This window comes from Lactuca sativa, chromosome 6 (assembly GCF_002870075.4).
Source record: "Lactuca sativa cultivar Salinas chromosome 6, Lsat_Salinas_v11, whole genome shotgun sequence".
Lineage (NCBI taxonomy): Eukaryota > Viridiplantae > Streptophyta > Magnoliopsida > Asterales > Asteraceae > Lactuca > Lactuca sativa.
The window spans coordinates 147,305,277-147,317,048 of NC_056628.2; the positions used below are offsets into that span (position 1 = coordinate 147,305,277).

Here is an 11,772-nt window from a genome sequence, read left to right on the forward strand (position 1 = left end):
GGATATGTTAAGAGCATGTACCCTTGAATTCCAAGGTAACTGGGATGAACACTTACCCCTGGTAGAGTTTTCCTACAACAATAGTTACCATTTGAGCATCAAGATGGAACCTTACCAAGCTTTGTATGGAAAGAAGTGTCGTACGCCGTCATGTTGGCTTGAATCTGGAGAAAAGTTGTTTATGGGCCTCGAGATAGTCCACAAGACTGTTAAAAAGCTGAAAGTGATTAGGGAAAGGATGTTAAAAGCTCAGGATCGTCAAAAGGGCTATGCTGACAAGAAGAGGTGACCGATGACATTCAAAGTTGGAGATTTAGTTTTTCTTAAAGTTTCACCGTGGAAGGGACTTATAAGATTTTGGAAAAGAGGAAAGTTGAGTCGAAGGTTTATTGGACCGTTCAAAGTTCTTCAGAGGATTGGGAACCAAGCCTACAAGCTAGAACTACCAGAAGAACTAGATGGTATTCATAACACTTTCCATGTTTGTTATTTGAGGAAGTTCACGGGAGAAGTTCCCGACATAATTCCAATTTCTGAGTTAAGGATGGATGAAAATAAGAGGCTAACTGAAGAGTCGGAGGCGATTGATGACCATAAGATGAAGAAGTTAAGACGCAAGATGGTCGACTTAGTGTTTGTGAGATGGAAACATACGAATGGGCCAAACCTCACCTGGGAAGCGAAGAGTTAAATGATAAGTTGTTATCTGTATTTGTTTACTGATGCATGATTCTGGGAAGGAAATCATCCTAAGGGGGAGAAAAGTGTAACGCCCGTGCTTCAAGGCTAAGAATTGATGCGATGATGTAATAGTTAGGGTCAACAACTTTAACTCATTTCGAAGTAATAAAAAGGAATTATTTGAGTATTATGTGAATTATGTGAATTTATGTGCTTTATACTTGTTTATAATGATATAATAAATTAAGAATGAAAATAAGCGTCAAAAATAAAATGTAAGATAAACTAGATATCTATGAAGAAAGTTGCAGTGGTCATGATAAGGATTTCAGAGATATAAAGAACGCCAAAATCCGAGTTATAACAAAGAAGTTATGACATGTCGAAGTTTCGCGACAAAACCAACACGATATTGTGTGATGTAAAAAGTGAGTTTATGATAAATTGCTTTTTAGCCTTAGCGATCTAAAGGAAAGTCGTCATATATGTTAAACCGAGAGCGTGCATAAAAAGAACGTCCAAATCTGACTTCGTATGAGGAAGTTATGAATTTTCTAAGATTTGGCATAGTAGTGTGCAGCCCAGAGTTCGAATTTTAGATCGAGCGATTTTTATCCGACACAACCAAAATGAGAATTCAATATCTCATTAATAGGAGTTCAACGATAAAAGGACAGTCGAAAACGGAGTTTGTATGTAGAAGTTATGAATTTTACACGGTCGTTAAACAGTGTAATCTTCTCATTTTATTAAATTTAAAATTAGTCGAGAATTAGCCGATGGAGTCAAAAGGAGAGTTGTAGATCTTTTTCATAACTACGTGTGGATATAAGGAACATCGCAAAGGAAGCTCGTATGCGAAAGTTACGGGGTTTAGAAGTCGGAAGGGTGCTGTAGCGAAGTGGGTGACATGGCGCAATCTGAGAAATTGCTTTCTCCTCACCAGATGATGAAATTTGGCACCAACTCGACAAGTTGGACCAGCAACTCGATGAGTTGGGGCCAAAAACTTGATGAGTTCATCACTTTTTCAGCCTATAAATACCACCCAAGAGTTCCTTCATTTTTCACACCTTAAAACCATTCTTCTTCTCTCTACTCACTCTCTAAACCTCCCAAAACACCCCCAAAATCCTAGGAAACTTCCCTAGAACTTGAAGAAAGCCTCGGAACGCTAAAAGGCTCCAAGAAAAAGAGTTTTTCGGTTCAGAAACTCTACCCCTACAGAGTCCGGTTTTCAAGCAAACCTCCCGGTTTCGTCGAAGTGAAGCGTTGTCCATGTTGGAATCACAACCTTATCAAGTGAGTTCATAGTTAGTTTCATCTTACACATAGATATGAAGTATTTAATATAAATTACATGCCATGTGTCATGTGTGCATATTACCTGTTTACTTGAGATCTGTGCTGGATGAAAGATTTAAACTTTGTTTTTCAGATCTAAACTGTATATGTATTTTATACCTTTAGATCTATATTGGATGAAAGATTTAAACTTTGTTTTCCAGATCTAGATTGAATATATCTACAAATATGTTAGGTAAAACATGGGTAGTTGTAATTGGTGGTTGTCGAGGCCAACAAAATTAATACCCTAAATATTACACACTAAAATAGTGTATAGTGGTAAAGGGATTGTATCCACGGAGATTGGTCCAATTTTATAACTCTATGAGAAATCTCTTTGTAAAATACTTGTAAAATGACAATAAATTAAAAATGGGGGGTTTGGTCTTTTGAAATACTTGAAATAAACTAGAATTAAACTAAGAGTTAAATAAACAATTTCAACAAAAATAAGAGTTTGATGTAAAATCAATAAGAGAAGGATGGTTGACTTAAGGTTGATGGGTTTTGGACATAAGAACATCCTATGTGCTCATGCAAACCCTAATGCTTGGATCTAGGTTTCTCTATTGTACATGCAATTCATCCAAGACTTTAAACCCTAGATCTAGCACACTATTAATCATATTAACATAAGAATGGAGTTTAGATCTTACCTTGATTGTTATGCAGCAATAACAATCTCAAATCCTCCTTGTAATGGCTTTAGAAAGCTTAGAGTCACAAATGTCATTCTTCTAATGGCTCGCAAACACCAAGAGCAAGAGGATGAAGAATGATAAGAGAGGAGGCACCCAAAACCATGTAGAAACCCTAAGGAATCAGTTGGCCACGTTTTTGGTGCCCTAGGGGTCCTTAAATAGTGAGGCTATTAGGGTTATCTAACAAGGAAACCCTAATTTGATTGCTTAGGCCCTAAGCAACCCATGGACTCCCTCCTTTGAGGCCTAGGACGATTTCTAATGGGTTTCCCCATAGAATTCGTCCACCCCTCTAATATGGAGTCCATTAGCGCAATATTCAACTATCATACAATTGATAGTTCTAGTCCCTTAAGTTTAATTAATGTCTTTTAGCCACAAAATTAATTCTTATTAATTATTGACTAATATTAATTAAACAATATGATTTCTCCTTTAATATATTATTCTCATAATATATTAATAAATCATAATTAATCCTCTCTCTCCATAATTCATCCTATCAAGTTGCTTTGGTGAAGGCAACCCAAAAGGACCATGCACAATCGGGTCAAGTACATACCAAAATAGTTATGGACTTAAACACTAATCCAACAAAGGTTTCCTCACTTTGACTTTTGATGAACATATCATTAGAATCCAATGGTGCAATACTTGATTTAAATCCTTAATTTGGATATAGTAATCCTAGAAGCTTGAGATTGCCTAGACTTTTCTTAGTGGTTGAAATGGTTAGAGAAGCTCATAACAATTTCCTTAGTCAAAGTCACAATTTCCATTAAGCATGTAATTAGTGAAAGTCAACTAGCATTAAGAACCAAAAAGTCACCAAATCCAAGAGGGGTCAAATGCTTTCACCACCATGTTGGAGGAAATGTTTTTATGATTGTGTGAAGCAAAAACAACACAAAAATCATTAGTTGCTTGCTAATTTGAGGATCCTTTACTTAATCAATAAATTAGCCAACTAATCACCACAAACACATTTAAACTCATGAACTAAAACATACAAGTAGTGATAAGATGTTAAAACACAAAACATTCCCATAAAGATTTAAGAACATGTTCATGGATTCTTCAACATTCAACAAAAGTTCAAAGGATTAAACAAAAGTCAACCATGATTAGTTTAGCCAAGCATGGCTAAACTCAAAGAAAGAAAGTTAGAGAAGATTGTACCAAACATTAAACAAGAATCAAGAGGTAAAAAGATGATGTTCTTCAAGTGTTCTTGGCCTTCAAAAGTCTTCAAAACTCCAGAGAGAATCTTCAAAAATCGGATGTCTAAGTGTTTGCAAAATATAGGCACCAACCTTCCCCATATAGCTTAAAACATGAATTCCCAGAAATGCCCCTACAGGGCCTTGCGCGACCTGCGTGCTGCTGCGCGGGTGGGTTGCGCGGGTGGTGCCTGACATGGGCTTCTTTGAGTTTTTGGACCTCCAAAGCATATCCCGCTAGCCCAGATCGAGTCCAATCACCTCCTAGCCCATTTTCTTCAAGTTTTTCTTCATTTTAAGCCCAATTTGACCTCCCCAAATCCTCGAAAGCTCGTGCGCTCGCCCGATTAACAATCTCCACACGCTCGAATATTCTTCCGGTTCTTACAAATTCAAATTCAAACTTCATTTTCTCCAAGCCTTCAAATAACCATCAAGCTCGCTCCATGCATCATCTCCACAATCACCAAGCCTAACATCCTTTTTGTCTACCAACTCCCATCGCTTTCCATACGTCCCGAACACCCTCGCTCCGCTAGACCCGAAAACCTGCAATTATGCTCACAAGATTCGAAAGCACCCGAAATAGTCATAAAATAACAAAAAGGAAAATATGCATGGAAATTATCTAAATTATTAATGAAATATGCTAAAATAAACTATAAAAAGAAGTAAATAAAACAAACTATCAGTAATAGTCACTACTAGAAAAACAGCCTTTTACGACGCTCATTGCGCATCGTAAAAGGCTCAGACGACGCGCAAATGCGCGTCAAGGAAGGCCTTGTCATAAAGAGAGACGATGCACTTTTGCGCGTCGTCTATAGACGACGCGCATTTACGACGCTCATTTACGATGCTCATTTACGATGCGCAATTACGACGCGCCTTTACGACACGCAATGCGTATCAAGGAAGGCCTTGTCATAAAGGAAGACGACACACATTCGCGTGTCATAACCTTACAACGCGCGTGTTAATGACACGCAATGCGTATCAAGAAAGCCCCTGTCAAGAAAGACCATGTCATAAATGAAGATGACACACATTTTTGCGTATCATAATTTTAAATGTTTAAAAAAAATATTATTTATAGATTTACTAATTTTCAAATTAATTAATATATTAAAAATATCATAATACAAAATAAAATACCATAAATAACAAAGATAATTCATTTCACTAATATGTCAAATACAAATAAACAAAGGATCGCATCATAATTAGCTCAATGAAGTAGTTCTTATACATTGTCTCTACCAAAAGATTCATCATGGAAACATTTTTGTTGGAAATAACTAAACAAAAACCTAAATACTAAGCAAAAAAATTATAGTAATCACCATTTAGAGCAGGATGAGGAGTCTGATCAGGCCATATGAGACCATTTAAGTAGAAATTGAAGTCATTTGGTGTATCTCCAAAGTCACCTCCATATGCCCAGTATTTACTACCATTTGCATTTTCCTTGAGTAACCCCTGAAACCAGATGCAAATATTTAGAACTACCCTTGCACCACATTTAAAATTTTATAAAATTCAAGAGATGAGTTTCAAACCTTGTCTTACTGTAATCAGTTATGGTCCCGTTGCAAGTCCAATCGCTTAATTTCTTTTTTTTATCTTAATAATTTATTAGAAAAAAATGTTAATTAAAAAGCTTCTCACCACATCGGTCAGCAATCTGCAAGGTCAATGAAACCGAATTGTCATCATTCTTTATCCCTTTCAACCTGAACTCGTTTTGCTGATGAATCCTCTTGAATTCAGCACCTCCATTTTTGGTGTTTAAACATACAAATTGATCAATCTCCATGAAATTCAACGATCTTGGTGTTTCCTCTTTCAGAAAAGGATCTTCTAGAAGCTTTCCAGCAGATGATCTTTCAGTTGCTGGAACCAGACATTCTTCTATGAATGCCTTCAGTTCAGAATCACCCACTTTGCTAAGAGAACCTGGTTTAATCCCATGTAGTTTTTTTTTAAACAAACAATCATTTAACTTATTTGATTCCATTAATAAAGCTACCATTTCCAAAACTTATTGAGGTTACTTTCTTATAGATTTGAGCTGGATTTTTGCATTCGCTATAAGGATACTCAAATGTCACCATTTCCAACAAACACATCCCAAAAGAATATATGTCAACAAGTTCATTGTATTCCTCTTCATAAAGCTCCGGTGCCATGAATTCAGGTGTTCCTAGTGAAAAAGACAACAACAACATTAAATTCATACTACACTTGAAGAACATGTTTTGTTTTTAGTTAGTCTTACCAATAACACTCTTGGCAGTTGGTTGCTGCATGACAGTTGCCAATCCAAGATCACCAATCTTGATTTCTCCATTCTTCCCATTCACAAATATGTTGTCACATTTCAAATCCCTATGAATCATAGGTGGATTTTAACTGTGAAGGTAGTGAAGACCATTTAGAATTTGTCTTGCCCACTTCTTGATCGCTTTCAAATCAACCGTTTTATGTTTCTTCCGATATCTAATAAATGCAAATTAAGAGTCGAGTAAAATATATCATTTATTACATTAATTATATATATATATATATATATATATATATATATAATATCAAATCTATTATTTCTTACTGTCTAAGGCTTCCGGATGTGAAGAGCTCAGTTATCATATTTACATTTTTCTTCTTATGATCAACCCACGAATCAAAGAAATTGATGATGTTATTGTGTTTTAATGATCTAAGAAGATGAACTTCTGAATATAATTTTTCCAAGTCTTGTGGGGACTTCATCACAACATCAATCCTCATATGATTCCAGAAATCAAACATGTAATTACAATAAAGTTGAAAAATCTATTCAATTCTATGTAATCGACTGATTGACCATTCATTTATTTTAAAACGTTTCAAAATAAAAGTCACATGAATCTATATAAATAGTTCTCAACCTACTTTCTAGTATCACAGATCCATTAGATTGATAATTACATTCAAGTACCATAAATTTATTTTCTACAGTTATCTTGTCATTAATAATTACAAAAAAAAAAAAAATTGTACATGTAGTACCTGAAACTATCACATGTTGGCATCCTACCGAACAAGGGTCCAATATTTACATAAGAGAGGGACCCCAAATATAATATTTACGGAAATGAAGTAATAACTGTAATCCTTATCCACTATGAGTTAATGACAAATTTTAATCTATGACTTACAACAAGTAAAATTAGGAAGAACAAATGTACCTGGATGTCAAGTTTTGAGCACTTGTTATCTTGTAATGATAATCCTCTATTTAATTTAGCTTGTCTTAACACAGAGATAAAATGGTCATTTTGTTTCTGAGATGCTGACATTGTCCTTAAAACATCAGGTGGTATGTAAAGTGTTCTCTTATCATAAAGAGGATTGTTTGGCCTTCTTCCATTAGCATCTTTGATTCGTGAAGGATGAAGCCAGTCAAACTTACTAGCCATTTCAGATGCCACATCATCTTTTTTGTTTTGAGATGATAAATCATGAGAAAAATATGCACTTTTTTTTATTGTTCATAGGCATTTCAAATGCCACCTCATCTTTCTTGTTTTCAGACAGTAAATCGTGAGAAAAGTTCACTCTTTTGCTATTGTTCATAGGCATTTCAAATGCCACTTCATCTTTCTTGTTTTTAGTAGGTAAATCTTGAGAAAATTTCACTCGTTTGCTATTGTTGATAGAGAAATCAGCAGTGGTACCAGTAGTAAAGCCAAAGGTACAACCATCTTCTTGGACTCGCTTCAAACGTGGAATCAGTGGTTGTGCACCTGGAGTTTCTGGCCCTGTTATATCACTATCAATTTCTATGATCAAGGGATGTCCGTTATCCCCTTGACAATCTGATTTTTCTACATCAGAAACATTTTTCATTTTTGACAATTAGAAACTGAACCCTCCTCTCTTCCATTAGAGTAACTACTAACTACAGTTGTTAGATATTGAGAAGATATTATCACAGCTGTTATCTGACAAGTTCCTGCAGGTTGTGATCAAACACCATAAAATTCAACACACATTAGCAATCCATACATAATTACCCATTCAGCCAATACAAGAGTTAATGGATGAGGGGTAGAAAAGGCATTTACCATTTTCTCCAAATATCAGGGGCCTTACGGAGAGTCCCATCTCCACTGCATAGAACATCACACAGCACACGATCAAATAAAAGTCCAATCATACTCATACCACCCAAATCAGAACCATTTGTTGTATTATTCTTTTTCCAGCAAAAACTTGGGAAATGTTGAGGTTCATGATTAGTCACAACCAAGCTAGAAGTGCACATTCTCTTTGTTAATAGAAACATATAATATTTCCAAGAAAATACACTTACTTCAAGTATGTTACTACGAACAACTTGTCCAACAAAAAACACTTCAGAAAGATCAAATCTTTGGTCATCAATAGCCTGAACAATACAAAATATATGGTTATATAAACAACAATACTAACAGAAATATATATTAAAAAATCTTAGCAGAGACATAAATGATAATACGTTGTTTTTAGGAGCAAAACCAGTCAAACGCCCAATGAAACGCACAAAACAACCAGTGCCGATAATATTACAGATATACCCCTGAATCAAATGAGATAGTAAGTTATTATATTCAAAAACAAACTACTGATGTATTTCCCCTTTTTCCACGAAGGCCACCTAGATAACTAACTTCAAGATCTTTCTCATTCACTTTATAAATTACACCCCACAACTTCATTCCAGAAGTAATATTCTTCAAAATGGTCTTGTTAGCAAATCTAGGCAATTTCCCACCATATGAATCACCAATAAGGAAACCCAAGTCTTTCGTCTTCTTCTACAAAACTATAGTCTATAGCCTCTTTTCAAAAATCTTTGCAAACCTAGAACCCCAAATATCAGGGGAATGAATTAAAACCCAATATACGTATAAATCAAATCACGCAACATGAAACAATTGGAAAACTAAAATTGCTCTTTAGCTTTAATTTCATAATTAGGATAATGACAATTTACCTGGGAATACAAATGAAGACGAATATGACAGAAAGAGTGATGAAAAAGAAGATACAAAGGAAGAATCAGCAAACATAGAAGAAAGTTGGATGGTCTCGTGAGAATATCTTACATGTATCTGGTAGGGATCGAAGATGGATTTGGTTATTTCTCCGCTTCTTTTTCCTGATTCTCGATACATTTTTCTTTTCTTTTGTCCCTTTTTCCCTCTGAAAGTTGCCTAAAATTTTAGGGCTTCTGCACTTGGAGTTGCTGAAAGTTTGTTAATCACTCACACAAACACACCCTTATTTCTCCATTACCGAACAATCACCAGCCATCATCTCCTCACAACCCCTTGACAACCTTCAAACGCCACCTCACACCCTCACCTGCAACTAAAAAAATGAAATAATAAGAAGGGAGAAGAAGGGTTGTGATCGAACCAGAGGAAGAAAATAGGAAGAATAGACACATCTTTTCTTTCCTCTTTTTTCTTTTCGCTCTCAAATTCTAGCTGTAAATAGGAGAGCGCAAGAGATATTGAGAGAATAGACACAAGAGAGACAAAGATATTGATTCAGGTACGGTTGAGAGTTAATAACATAGAATCATTTGAAGAAGAAGGAATTTGGATGGGTGAGGGTGGGGACGAGGAAAACTTGTTTCCTGTGAGACCCAGAGAACAAAAGCCCTAGTTCTTCCAAGTTTGGGATAACGTGTCTTTAACGTCTCATAGGGAGAAAATGGTGGATAAAAGAGGATAGTCGACATCGTTGACCAATGTATGGCTGCCAAGCTCCAAAAATACGAAAGGGAGGAAGAGTTACCGCCGCATAATGTGGTATAGGGTTTACAGAGAAAAGGAGAAGCAGAGAGTGAAGGTTGTCAGCTGGTGGAGAGGAATAATTCGTTATTCCTTCCCGAACAGCAACAACTTGATCAGAGAAAGAAACCTGCAAATGAGGTCTAGGTTTTACATGGAAACCCTAAAAGATGGATGAAACGCGGGGTTTTTAATTTTTTAGTATTTCATTTCCCCCTGCTATTAAAAGATGGAACGCGTGTTCCATTAAAATTTATAAAGCGGCATCCTTAGATGACACACATGTGGCCTCCGTGTTTTTTTTCTTTTTTGTTTAGACACTAATTTAAGGCCACACAATAATGCGTGACCTAAATCGTTAAATTTTCTGAAGAGACGACTCTTTTTTAATGTCACTCTCTTTTGCGTAACATAAATCAATGAGTGTCATGGTTTGCGCGTCGTAAAAAGGTCTTTTTCTTGTAGTGAGTTGATGTGTGATGAAATAAAATAATGAGAGGCCTCGATGATGACGATGTTCCAGTTATCTAGCGAAGTATAGATGACAACCACAAAATTTTCTAGACAGTCCAGTGGAATGCTAGCAGGATCACAAAATTTTCTAGACAGTCCAGTGGAATGCTAACAAGACTCAGCGTAGTCATAATCTTCAAAAAGGAAATCTAAAGTTGCCTTCGTATCCTCAGTCAGAGTTGTTCTAGCGAAATGGACACCCACCAAATTAGAAACCGTAGGATCATCTAAAGACATAGTGGCTGAAAAGTTATCAATCGATCTGTTCTCAGATGCCATCATAGACTTCACTTTTTGTGCAACTGCACCTAGAATCGGAAAATTCCGCCTCTCGAGTGTCTCCGCTTGAGCTCTACTGCAAAAGAACCTAAAGAACTTGGGAAACTCGGAACGCTCTATGTGCATCATGATATTTCTATAGGCTTCCACCTCATGTAGAATTCTAGGGTCTTGCAATACTGGCGATTTAGAGTTGACAAGAACTTCCGTGATTAAATCAACGATATTCATCTCATTAGATGAGATGATCGAGCATGTATATCGTGCAATGTGAAACTTATCAGTTCCGTAGTTACATTCCTTAATCATGCAATGTGAAACATAGCGGATGAGAGCACGCTTGAGCTCCATATTACCTCCAAACACGCTCTTAATCATCTCTGCCTTGTGAAATGTTATCGAGAACTTAACTTTCGCCGCCATTTCTGCTGTCAACCGGAGTATTCCTGTCATAGCCTTTAACCTTGCTTTGATAAATCTGCTTGAAACTAAGATATATAACCTTCGATCGATATCGATTATCTGTTGTTTCATCTGCCACGTAGTAGTCAACCTCATGCTTCTTTCCAAGCGTCCCAGTTGGCTTAAGTGCATTTCTAGCTATTTTAGGGTGCTTTGGCTGAGAAATATTATTGTTCGTAGAAGGAGGACGTTTTGCAGGGTTGACCATTTCTTTTTTGATGTTAGGAGTAGCATTGTTCGTCGCCATTTAATCTTGAGTTGGATGTGTTTGTATCACAATCTCTTTTTCTGAACGGTGTTTGTAGCAGCTCGATGATATATATATATATATATATATATATATATATATATATATATATATATATATATATATATATATATATATATATATATATATATAGAGAGAGAGAGAGAGAGAGAGAGAGAGAGAGAGAGAGAGTGAGTGTGAGTATGATTGTGAAAAAACCAAAGGAAATTTGGAATTGCTCATTGTATTTTTGATTGTTTATTGTTTAGTGAGTTGCGATTTGTGATTTCTCTAGGGAACCGAATCGACGCCGTTTCCTGATTTTCGAACTATCCTCTCAAAGTTTCTCCTTCCCAATAGATTAATGTAATTCCCCTGTTCGTTTGTCCAATAGATTAAAGTCAAAAAATCGAAAATTATCATTGTCTTTTCAACAGCCAAAAACTATCGTTTGGTTTCCCATTGCGTTTCACTTTTTGTAGCTTTGACGGCTGTTACAT

General features: G+C 35.9%; 1 pseudogene; it reads right to left on the bottom strand.

Annotated features, from left to right (window-relative positions):
- Nucleotides 1-5,266: 5,266 nt before the first annotated feature.
- LOC128126893 (serine/threonine-protein kinase WNK8-like) lies at nucleotides 5,267-7,407 on the bottom strand (annotated as a pseudogene).
- Between the last annotated feature and the right edge of the window lie 4,365 nt (nucleotides 7,408-11,772).